Source organism: Numenius arquata, chromosome 6 (genome assembly GCF_964106895.1).
Source record: "Numenius arquata chromosome 6, bNumArq3.hap1.1, whole genome shotgun sequence".
Lineage (NCBI taxonomy): Eukaryota > Metazoa > Chordata > Aves > Charadriiformes > Scolopacidae > Numenius > Numenius arquata.
In genome coordinates, this window is record NC_133581.1 from 30,603,259 (window position 1) to 30,615,873 (window position 12,615).

A 12,615-nucleotide genomic window follows, 5' to 3' on the forward strand; every position below is an offset into this window, starting at 1 on the left:
TTTACTCTGCTCTGGTGAGACCCCACCTGGAGTACTGCGTCCAGCTCTGGAGCCTTCAGCACAGGAAGGACATGGACCTGCTGGAGTGGGTCCAGAGGAAGGCCATGAAGATGATCAGAGGGCTGGAGCAGCTCTCCTATGAAGACAGGCTGAGAGAGTTGGGGATATTCAGCCTGGAGAAGAGAAGGCTCCGAGGAGACCTTATGGCAACCTTTCAGTTTTTAAAGGGGATCTACAGGAGAGATGGGGACGAACTTTTTAGCAACAGGATGAGGGGTAATGGTTTTAAACTAAAAGAGGGTAGATTTAGACTATGTATAGGAAATGAGAGTGGTGAAACACTGGAACAGGTTGCCCAAAGAAATGGTAGATGAGCCATTCCTGGAAACATTCAAGGTCAGGTTGGACAGGGCTCTGAGAAACCTGATCTAGTTGAAGATGTCCCTGCTCATTGCAGGAGGGTTGGACTAGATGACCTTTAAAGGTCTCTTCCAACCTAAACTATTCTATGATTCTATGACATACAGTATTGTACAAAGTATTTCCTCCTTTTGCATTATCAGCCACCTGATGCTGCATTTCTCCTCCTCATTCATGGTGCCACAATTAGACTGTACATGGGACACAAGATGTCTAGTCTGCAATTATGTCTAAACTGGCTGACTGAGAGCTTTTCCTGGCTGGTGAGGATTCCCTGACTGCGTCTGTGACTGCTTCCACCAGGGCCATGTCTGGAGACTGCAAACCCACCTGCCTCACAGTTTAGATGAGGACTGTGAGAAACCTGGGAGCAAACACACCTGACAGCTACTCCGCGCTAGTCCTGGAATTCAAGAAGGGTGTGTGATTTCACCCTGTAAAACTCATCAGACACAGGAGAGCTATTGGAGTCTCTTTCTGTGCCTCTAGTTCAGCAGCAAATGAAGTGACTCATGTGCATGTCAGGTCCCATTCGCCTGGTTTACGTTTACCCTGTGTCTATCTGCTGATCCATCCTAAGCCAGTCCAGGACTCGATTCAAATCCTACCCAACTCAGGGTGAGTCTTTCCTTTTGGACCAGGGCCCAAGAGCACAGATGTTCAGACACATCCTCCACAAACTCCCCGTGGACTGCAGAGGATCAGACAGCAAAGTCTCTCTCCACGTGACAGCATCGTTTGCTGAAATCGTGGTCCCAGTGCAGCAGGTGGACATGGGACACACGTGCAGAGGGACGGGTGTCATGGATCTGTGGGCACCGTCACTGTGTATACAGGTCTCTTTGCCACCTCCAGAGCCCTAATTCAATAGCCATCAGCACCCAAGGGCTCCCAGTGCTGCCGGTGGTCTTGGACTTCGACACATAGGATATAATTCTGGGGGCAGCTGCAGCAGACACACCAATGGAGGTTGAATGTGGTGGGATGCCATCTTTTCAATTCTGTTAGCATGAAGAAGTAACAAATTTAAGTGGCATTTTAATCTAACAGCTCCATAGCAAGTAAAAAAACCCTAAACAACTCTGTTGTCAAAATTATCCCTATAAACTGATCTCATAAATCCAGGACTCTGAAAAAATAACTATAATACTTTATGTTTTATCTCTATTACAATTTGCTGTAATCACAAGAGAAAAAAATTTAAAGCTGCCTAAAACTCTCAAACGAGTGGAGAGGAGGATTTTTATGATTTATGGTGTAATCTCCTTTCCTCAGTTTTTTGGAATATCAGAAGTGATAGTTTAATCACACATCTATCTATGCCAGGAAATAAAGGAAAGACACATGTGATATAAAGGGGGAATTAAATCCAAGGAGCTATTCTGGGAGGTCTGGCGACTGGAAGAAAATCATCCATGTTTGCAGCTAATTCAACTTCACTTACCATAGGATGCTTCTTAAAATATTTAGTTTTCTACTTAATTTGGTTATAGTGAGTCTGAACTGTACTAACCGATTCTCATTTTTATTTCACCGGCACACAAATGTTTGAATGCTGTCATCTTCTGATCTACAGGGCCAAGGAAATACCTTCCATAGGGACCTGACAGTCTTGCTGAGATCTCTCTGTGGTTATAGTTTTGCCTTCTAGTGAAGTTCCATGGTGCCTTCCTAAATGTCCTGGAGGAGAAGTTGGGAGACTCATGTTGTATTTTCATGTGAAGAAAAATGTTGAAGGCGGGTGTTTTTCATGTCCAAAATCATGTGCTTTGTGAACTTCCCCTGCGTTGTCGGAGCAGTATGAAGTATCTGAGATTTGCAAGTCAACACTGATATGGTTCACCTAGGAATGTTTTTGCACCTCTTTAATTTCTCAAGCCTGGCTGAGGAACCGTAAGAGACCCGATCAGAGGTTCAGTGGGCACAGAGCTGAGGACAGAAATACCTGCCTGGGGGCCAAAATAACTAAAGAATCATTAACATTCAGAATCCACTTGATAGGGAGAAGCCACAATAAACTCAGAAATCAAGAATCCATTGGGGTACATGACTTGTGAAGGGAAAAAAAACCCCACAGGATGTTTCTTAGGGTTTCTATTAACCCTGACTAAGGGGCAATACCTCCTAATTTGGGTCAGAACCACAACTACTTGCGGTAGTATGATTTTCCATACTGCACGCATCTAGCAGGACAGTAGATGACACCTGGTGTGGATGGGAGAGAGGGCAAAGTCTTCCATTTTGCAGCATGATGGCAGCAAGTACTGGAGCTCTGCTGGTAGCAGGGCACAGTGATTTTTTGCAGGCTTATGGTTGAGGCAGCAGGCAAACAGCAAACATCTTAAAGTCCTACAGGGAGATATTGTATTCAGGTGGAAGGATGCACTGGGCTGCAACTTTCCTTATCCCTGCTACAACACACACAAAGAGAAAGGGAGTGGAGTAGGAGTATTTACAGCAAGGATCCCCATGAAATACTGAACGAAGCATGTTTTAAAGCCATTGCTCTACACAGCTGGACATATTACAGTCATAGCCTTCAGTCTCTTTAAAGTGTACAATGATACAATTTTCTTCAAGCCCATCTCTGTATGCTTCCTGTGCTGCTACCTACCTCCAACCTTTCCACAGCTGTCCCTTGGCAGCCACTTGCACTGGCTCCTGCTGACCATTGAGCTGAGCTCTTGTTCTTTCCCCTTGCTCACCTCCACATCGGGATTCCATGCAGATTCACAGCGTTTGACATCCCTCTCACTGCCATGGTTAACAAGCCATGAGCTGCACACCCTTTTCAACACTGGGAGGAGGCCACTTGCATTGGCCATGGAGGATCAGAGATAATAATCTGAGTGTGTTATTACTGTTTGCCATGCTCTGAGGTGGTTTTTCTAAAGTTGTTCTGATTATTCATAAACCACGTGATCACATCTTTTGCATGTAGTGGTTCATTTCTTCTGCTTAATGGGAGCTGATGCTTTACATGGAGAAAGGCCTTTTTTTCTGAATCATGCAGAGCATTCAAGACACAATTTGCCTGTGAGAAATTCTGGAGTTAATGTGACCTGACAACAGAAAGTTCGGTTCTTCGTGCCTAGTTCCTAAAGATTTGCCAACATGGAAGCTACAATTTATGACTAGTGCTGCTTTATTTCAGTTTTTGGAAGAAAAAAGAATCATTGATTTACATAGAAAACTCGAATTTTTGTATTATCAAAGTAAGATATTCCTGAGCTGGAAAAAGTTTGGTACCACACAGAGAGAATGCTTTCCAGACCTATGGCACTATTTCGGTGACAAAGAAGGGAGTGACATGAGCAGGCTGTAATTCCCCTGCAGAACTTGCGTGGGAGTTCAGCTGCGTGCGTGCATGTGTGTGTGTGAGAAAGAGAAAGGGACAGGCAGAGAGAGGAAGAAACTTGCTGCATTATGCATTAATTTCAGTGTATTTAGGCAGAGTACAAGCCAGAATTTTCTCTCTTGGGGCCCCAGAGTTAGGCCTTAATTTTTTTTCGAAGTACTTATGTAGAAGTGCTCCAAATGAATTCCCAGCATGCACAACTGCCCACTGATTCAATTATGGTCATGTTAAAAACACAGAATTCACTTGCATGGTTTAGTCCACTTACGGCTCTGAATGGCTTAGGATAATAGGAGCTTGTATTGCAATCATTCACCCCAAACTCAACCAAACTCCTTTTTTCTGACTCTGCCTTTCCACTGCCACCAGAGAAATTGCAGTAAAAACAAACAAACATACATACAAATAGTCTTCCCCCCCCAACAATTCAGAAGATATATTTGGATTACCTGATACTAGGCAAAGAGAGGAATCATTGACGCCCTTAATGTTTCAAGCCTGTCTCTTTCCCCATAGGGGACAGGGCAATTTAGACTCGGTCATCACCTTCTCTTGATAATGGAGCTATTTCTGAGAAGCGTTGAGCACCATCCAGCAGTATGGCAGAGAGGAAGCCTGCTGAGACCCTCTCCACCCACCTCTTCTGGCTGTCAAAACCTGGGGCAGCGGAAGGAAACCACAGAGGAATGAGACCCACTTTTGGTAGGTGACGATGGCTCCTGTTGCCTTCTACAAGGATTGAGTTAAACACTCAGCCCGATGGGCTCTTGAACCTCCAGTGGTGGGGAGGTTTCCAAGAGTGCTTTTGTGCTCCTTATAAGGAGCTAGCAAGATTTCCAGAGCTGCCAGCATTTAGTGGGATCTGGCTGTGAAGGTGGGTCCTTGGAAATACTGAGAGTTAAGACATTTTTCATTGGAAAGCCCACGTGTTGCTTCAGAAGATGAGCGCTGGGGCCAGGGGGCTGCCGTTGCCAGCAGAGCTCCCCTGCTCTGGTGCAGCCCTCCTGCTGGGCTTTCACGTGACCCACAAATGGCAGCTCGTGCTCCAACTCTCTTTTGCTTCTCCGACATGCTCCAAGAGCTCCCAAACCCTCCCGCCAAGCCCCATTACATTGTACAAGGGACTTGACTTTTATGAAAATTATCATAATGATATCCATAAGCTCTGAACTAAAAAAAAAAAAAAAAAGCCCCATCCAAAGCTTTCAGCCTGTCAGCTTCTCCTGAAATGACAGATCCTCCACGCGCCATGTATCTAACACCCCAGTTGTATCTTTGTACATCTCTGTCACCTCCTCTCAGGCTCACGTTTCCCAGAGCCTGGTACTTTTAGGGCTGTTGTTTTGCCAACCCCCATCTCCAATGTTATCTCTAGCACAGGGCCATGCTGATTATTTCTTCCATTCTGCTGCATGCTCAACACCACTTGCTCTTTTCTCTCTTGCTGTTGCTGACCTGGGAGCACCAGTGTCAAGAAGAGCATGTAGAGGTCCACTTAAGACAAGCCAATATGAAATATCCTGAAAGAAGATGACTTTCTGGCTCAAGTTCGCTTTCATCAAGGCTGATCTTAAATAGCCCAGTCTTTTTGAAGGGAAGCAACAGTTAAATGTTCTGCTTCCTTAATGTTTCTCCAGGGCAAATTAAGACGGTTTAGTGTCTTGCACTTTGGAGTTGACACCTTGGATGTACTGAGCGATGGGTGTTCTGGAACAGCTCTGCTGCTCATTGCTCCCCTTCCCAGGGGAGGTGATATCCCAGCCTGTCCCATGCCCAGCTTCCTTTTGCCAAACAGCATTAAAAAAACAGCAAAGACACAGATACATAAGGATCTCCATGTTGTCCAGGAGGCTTCACTGAGCAGTGCCTTCAGGAATGTCTGCTATAGTTTAGCAGCTCCATTCCTGTCACTTTTGGAGAGGGGGAAACAAAATGGATGCAGAGAGGAGGAGTTTCCTTATTCTTCACAAATGTACACTTGGTATCGTAGCCTGCATCACGTACATCAGAGCAGCCCTGGCCCCTGAGCTGGTTCATCCACTTCTAAGCCACCCCAAAATACTGTGCATAGATACACGCATGCCTATTTATGTAGGAATTATACACATAGGAAAGAGTTAAGCCCTGCAGCATCTCAATACTACTCTCCTTTACAAAAGAAAAAGTAGGGCAGAGTTATGTCATTTGTCATGATCATGAAGAGAATCAACGACTGACTGGAGACTGAAGGATTATCTCCAACCTGCCCCCTTACAGCGATCCCTTTAGTCCACTTCTTAACAGCTTTTCCTAGGGATATTGATGTTTCATGATATCAATGAACAAAAATCTTCCATAGTATATTTTCTGCCTTTATGATGGTTGTTTGTTTACCACATCTTGTCAATATTCTCTTTCTTCTCTGTTTTCTTCACAAACATTACTTTTTAAAAGGTGCCAGATGTTTCTTCACCCTTAAAAGTCACCTCAAATCCAGTCATGCAATCTGACCATAGCCCCAGATGACTTACAATTCTCAATTATTTTTTTGAAGTCCCAGTGCTGGGAAGGAAGATGGAGTACTTCAGGTTTTTTTAAGAACCACTGTCAAAACAATTCTATCAGCCCTTGGCGCTAAATGCTTTAATTACTGTTTCTTAATTTCAAGAGACAAAACTTCAATTGTAATAATGGAAACATCCATCAGAAAAGGCATCATTGCCTTATGATTAACAGCTGTCCTGACAAACCTCAGAGTTCAGCATATTGGCAGGACTATATTTTAAAAACATCGTCAGAGCGAAATGAGCCTGAGTGAAGAGAAAGAGGAATATTTAGTACCTTCCCTATTGCTTCAGGGCTGGTATGGAAATTACGGACTCTTTCTGGCATGATAGCCCGTGCTGTTTGTGGGATTATAGAGATGGGATGCCTGGATTAGCCAGGATGATTCTTAAAATATTCTCCAAAATTCTGCCGCTAAAGCCACCATTTTCATCTCTGCAATATAATTACAGAAGCAGGCTGTGCAGATACAGGTCAGCTATTTGCCAGCTGTCAGAGCTGAGTGTTTTAAGTGATGACACAAAAGCAGAGCTAATTTTGTACTAGAAGAAGTTTCTAAGATCTGTGTATATAGAAACAGACATTTTTATCAGTAGTGTACTAAGACTGTTTTTATTTTCCCCCAGAGAAGCTCTGTACACAGTCCTATATCACTCTGCTATAAAATTAGCTCTGGACAGAACTGTTCCAGGGGTTGAAGACAGACCCAGCCCCTACTATGCTCTGAATTCTCCTTTTTCTTTCTTTTTTTTTTTTTTTTTTTTTCTCTCCTGCTATTAGTATGTATATACCTTGGCAAAATTCAAGATTGATTAGGCTAGGAGACGTTGGCCAAACTTTGGTTCAGCTATTGGTAATCCTGCCCCCTGCTACAAGAAAGTCTTATGCAGGGCTGCACTTTCCATAGCCAGTCACCCAATCTGAAATATGCTAAGGCATCATGTCCGTCAGAGAGGTCTAACCACTTGTCCTCTCTAAGTAAGGTCCTGGAGGTATCTCAAGAGGGACGTTCTGAAATTAAAGCACCTTACATGATTAACGACTTTGCAAGTTTAGTCCTTTGGGATCCCCACTCCTCCACCCTCCCTTAATGTAACTGTGTGTGCATTTTTGAGGTCAGATGATTTAATGCTCAACATGAACACTGCCACATTTAGGGGGGAGCATACCCCTTGCATCTCCACTGAAACATTTATTTTTTGAAACGTAAGCCCAGCCAGTGGTGAAAAAGATGCCATCAATGTGTAAAAGGATCAGTAATCCAGAAATTAACACTGCAGCCCCTCAGCTCCTTGACTATGGTGAAGTCTGTGCAGAAAGCACAGTGAAGAGAGCAAGCTCAGTTGCTGGTCTGGGACTGAAAATGTTGGGGTTCAGTTCTTCTTCATTAAATTGAAGTTATCATACAGTTGTACCTCACGTTGATATTTACATTTACATTTGTTTGTAAGACATCCCTATACAACACTGATGGGGATGTTTCAGATCACTATCAAAACTTTGGAAAAGAATATAATCCATTCCAATGCCATCCTGAGTCGGGAGATGAACAATTATTCAAGCCTCCTGATAAATTTCCAAGTAAAAAATTAGTAATCAGCGGTTATGGGCAAGTATATGAGACCTAAGTGTTTAAATCGTTGCAGGAATTTGTAGTTAATATGCCTAGGCTGATTAAATACGTCAACAGTGGCCCTGGCTGATCTCTGCAGCCAGGGAAGGGAACTGGAAGGCTGTGAAGGATGGGACTTTGTAATAATAGGAGCAAAATTCTAATCAAAGTCCTGTCTGAGCAGAAGCCTGCAATAACTTACACAGTGCTCTAGCACAACACAACTTTTAACGCTGGAGAAGATTTCTGGGCCAATGTTGCAAACCATTCTACTGGTGTAGCTAGATCTGGAGGATGGAGGTGAAAGGGGCTCTTACCTGCTCTCGCCCATCTTCTCCCCTTGGCCCATGGGCCCTGTTTCAGTTATGCAACACATGCAAATAGTTTTGGACCTTGTCATAACTGGGCGATGATTTGTTGTCGCAAGCAAAGCTTTACTAGTCATTGTATAGGATACAGGGGAGCAGGGCAGCAAGCCACCCCCATGTGAGAAAGGGGACGGGATGGGGCTCCTGGAAAGGAGTCTTTTTGAAGGCTCTGAGTCATGAGGTCCGTCGCTGTCTCCTCCTAGGGACCAAACATGGCTCTACATTTCAATCATTTCAGGAGCTATGTCTTTCTGGAAAATAAGCTGTCAATGTAAACCGAAGCTACAGCCTTGCTGTAGAGGGACTGGGAGACCTGCTTTAGTCCCTGCCATGTGGGAAGTTAGATGGGGTGATTAGGAAGATCACTTTGAGAATTAAAAATCTGCAAAGCTCTTGCATCCCAGGCACACAGCTAGACCATGGGACCTCGCTTCCTCTCTGTAACTGACAGAGCAAAGTGTGCATTGGTCCTTTATGACTCTAAAAATCCTTTCCTTGCTGTTGCTGCCGGAAGCCTTTCCACTCTCGTGGTTTCATTAGAGTTCAGCAGTCAAACAGCCAGCTCTGAAAGTGGCTGCTGGGCCACACAGATTTTGTGAGCTTCCCATTTACCTCCTTTGTGCCTCTGTTACGTGGGGATAAGATGCGTCTTTTTGCTAAGAGTGACAAAATCTTTAGTCTCCACAGGCTACTGTTTCATACAGGTCCTCACACAGCCCTTGACTCTCCCATCACATTGACAGATCAGAATCGGCTTCCCAGGAGGAAAGTGGGCAATGACCTTGATAGATCTTGATAGCCTTGGGTGTGTTATCAAGGAGCTGGAAATACGAAACGTACAGAGTAGACTCATAGCAGAGTACAAGCTTCCCTGCTCCGGTCTCGATCTCGCACCCGAAGAAGTACGCAGCAGCTCCTGAGCAAATCCAGTGGGAAGAGGTGGGTTTTTTTCCATTGTCCACAATGATCAATGAGGAACAGGCACAGAATGCCCACGGCTCCTGCTGCAGTAAGCAGAGCAGGCGCCAATGAATTGGATTGCCAAGAACCGTTGGCTTTTACATGGGCTCGTGCAAGGTCATTCATCACCACGGCAGATGCCGACTGCTCTCAGCAGAATGGAAAAGAAATTAAAAGTAGGTAAAAAGACCTTTTTGTTTAGCTGGAGGATAAGTAATAGATCAAAATGTTTAAAATATTAGCATATCGCTGCAGCTCAGACACGCAAGTGGGCTCCTGCAGCTTAACACATGGCAGAGTTGTCACCTGAGCCGTAGTGACTGAGTGTGTTGGTGGACGATTGCCAGGAGAAAAGCGTGGTCCCAAAGTTAATTATTGGGAGCGATATGTGGTGGCTAGCTGCCCTTCCCCCAGTGCCAAGCTCCTGGCCGAGCTCAGGAGGTGGCTGGGGAGAGCAGCTATCCTGGCCACACGGCAGCGTGACGTGTCCTGGGCACTGCCCATTACCTGCCTCTGTCAACAGCTTGGCCTTGGAGAGGTGGAGCTCTTTGCCAGGGCACTCTCCTCATGGGTTTGCGGGCTTTTTAAGCTCACTAGAGTAAATACAGCCTTTCCTGGAATATTAATATTAAAATTCCTTTTCAGTGTTGAGGCATTGCAGAGGGTGCTTGTATATTGAATAGGGCCACAACACGCTCACTCTTGCACAGGTGAAAGAGGGAGAAAGAAGCAGTCCCTGCCTATTGTGACTGATTCCTAACCTTTGCCACCAAAATGCTGCTTAACTTACTCCCCTCATAAGGAAACCGAGTGTTATGTCAGGTCAACAACGGCAGAGATGAAGGTGAGCTCAGAACAACCGATGGAGGCAAACCCAATCTCCAAGTGCTTTCTTCACCCAAGATGCACTTGCACGCTCAGCGGCAAGTCCCTGATGTCACCTCCATGGATGTCACAGCTGTTTGGCAAGGGAACACCCACACCACCAATTCCTGCAAAACGGACCCTTGCTGGGCTTGCACTGACCTTCTCCAGCTCCTTCTCTTACAAGGACTGAGCAGAACAAGCCAGCTTCTCCTTCAAATTCATGTGCTGTTTTATCTTTTTTTTTTTTAAAGGTATTAAAAGATAACTGAATCCATGCAGCTGGCTGGAGCCTCTAGGACCTGGACAGGCTGGAGAGCTGGGCAGAGAGGAACCTGATGTACTTCAATAAAGGCAAGTGTAGGGTGTTGCACCTGGGGAGAAATAACCCCATGCACCAGGACAGGTTGGGGGCTGACCTGCTGGAAAGCAGCTCTGAGGAGAAAGACCTAGGAGTCCTGGTGGACAATAGGATGACCATGAGCCAACAATGTGTCCTTGTGGCCAAGAAGGCCAATGGCATCCTGGGGTGCATCAGGAAGAGTGTGACCAGCAAGTGGAGGGAGGTCATCCTCCCCCTCTACTCTGCCCTGGGGAGGGCCCGTCTGGAGCACTGGGTCCAGTTCCGGGCTCCCCAGGTCAAGAAGGACAGGGAACTGCTGGAGAGGGTGCAGCAGAGGGCTACAAAGATGATGAGGGGCCTGGAGCATCTCCCTTATGAGGAGAGGCTGAGGGACTTGGGTCTTTTTAGTCTGGAGAAGGCTGAGGGGGGATCTGACCAATGCTTATAAATACTTAAAGGGAGGGTGTCAAGAGGACGGGGCTGGTCTTTTTTCAGTGGTGCCCAGGGACAGGACAAGAGGAAATGGGCAGAAACTTGAATATAAGAAGTTCGACCTAAACACGAGGAGGAGCTTCTTTCCTTTGAGGGTGGCAGAGCCCTGGAACAGGCTTCCCAGGGAGGTGGTGGAGTCTCCTTCTCTGGAGATGTTCAAACCCACCTGGACACATTCCTGTGCAACCTGCTCTGGGTGGACCTGCTTTGGCAGGGGGGTTGGACTAGATGGTCTCCAGAGGTCCTTTCCAACCCCATGTGATTCTGTGATTCTGTGAAAGGAAGAGCAGGATGGAGAGATCCTTCCCTGTGGGGTGGTCTGTGCCCACACGGCAGCCTTGGACGTGCCCCAAGAGTGGGCCATCCCCTACAGACTGCAGGCAGGGGGGTGGGCATGGGCTCCCCACCTTTCTGGGCAGCTCGTGACCATACTCCCTCATGCACAGACCCACTGCCAGCGGAGTTTGGGCACGCTCACCTGAGCCGAGCTTGGCTGTGTCCATCTGAATGGCAGTCACAGCAGTGACCACCTTGCAGACCTCTCCTTTCTTAGCTGAGTGCCAGCCTCCTAAATTCACCCAAATGAATAGTATTCATACACAATATGCACACCTATGAGTTAAAAAAAGGCTGCTTGGTGAATGCAGGCTTTGGAGTTTGCCTGTGAGTCGAATCATGACTCAGGGAGCGAGTCATGCAGAATTATGTGTTCTGTAAGAGCATCAAAGTGGCCAGAGAAGGGCCAGAGCTGTGCATGTTTTTCTCTCCCCTCCTGTCACTTCGGGACTAAGCCTATAAAATAATAATGTGCCTTTCTAGCATTATCATTTGTCTTTGATTTTCTGTAGAGAATTGCATAACAGCAGCAGTCCTATTAGCATTCAGCACTCAGCTTTTTTGCTTTGTGCTTTCTCCCTTATTCCTTTTGCCTAATAAAAAAAAATGAATTTTGCATTTGTTAGATGCCTGACAGCTCAGGAGGCTGTGCTGTCCTCTGTTTAGCTGTTAAATAGGAAACGATGGGACTCACCTACGTGATAGTCCCTCCGCAATATGCCAGTTCTGTCCATACATTAGGAAGCGGGCAAATTCAGATCACACTAAGCCAGTGGTGCTGATGGGAGCCTAATGGAGCAACAGGGACTGAAAGCTGTCACTGCCAGGGGGCAATTAGTTACCAGATAGTCATATTTGCAAGCCCTAGGATGTGAATGTGTTGAAAAGCGCTGTGTGCAAGGACTGCTTTTTAAGTACGTGTTGCCTCAGAGCCTTGTATAAGGGAACTACACCTGGAATTGCAACATATCCCTGCTATTAAAGTAAACAATATTTCCTCACCCGCATTTCCGATCATTTCCCTCTTATGCCCTGCAGGCAAAAAAAAAAAAAAAAAGCCCTTGGGGGTCTGGAAGGTGCTTGAAAAGAAAGAAAGAAAGAAAGCAGAGATTCCCTCCCAGGGAAGGGGTGGGGGAGCTTCTGCAATGCCTTGCCCTGCTCTGGTGTCACAGGGCCACCAGCTGAGTGGGTAAAGCTGGGCAGCGGGAGACACAGAAGCAAAACACACATTAGTCCTTGCGTTCCCTCCCTGTCCCTAACTCGCTGCTGTGCGGTGTGGTGTACAGCTCCAGGGGCCTGGCTGCATCCAGGACACAGC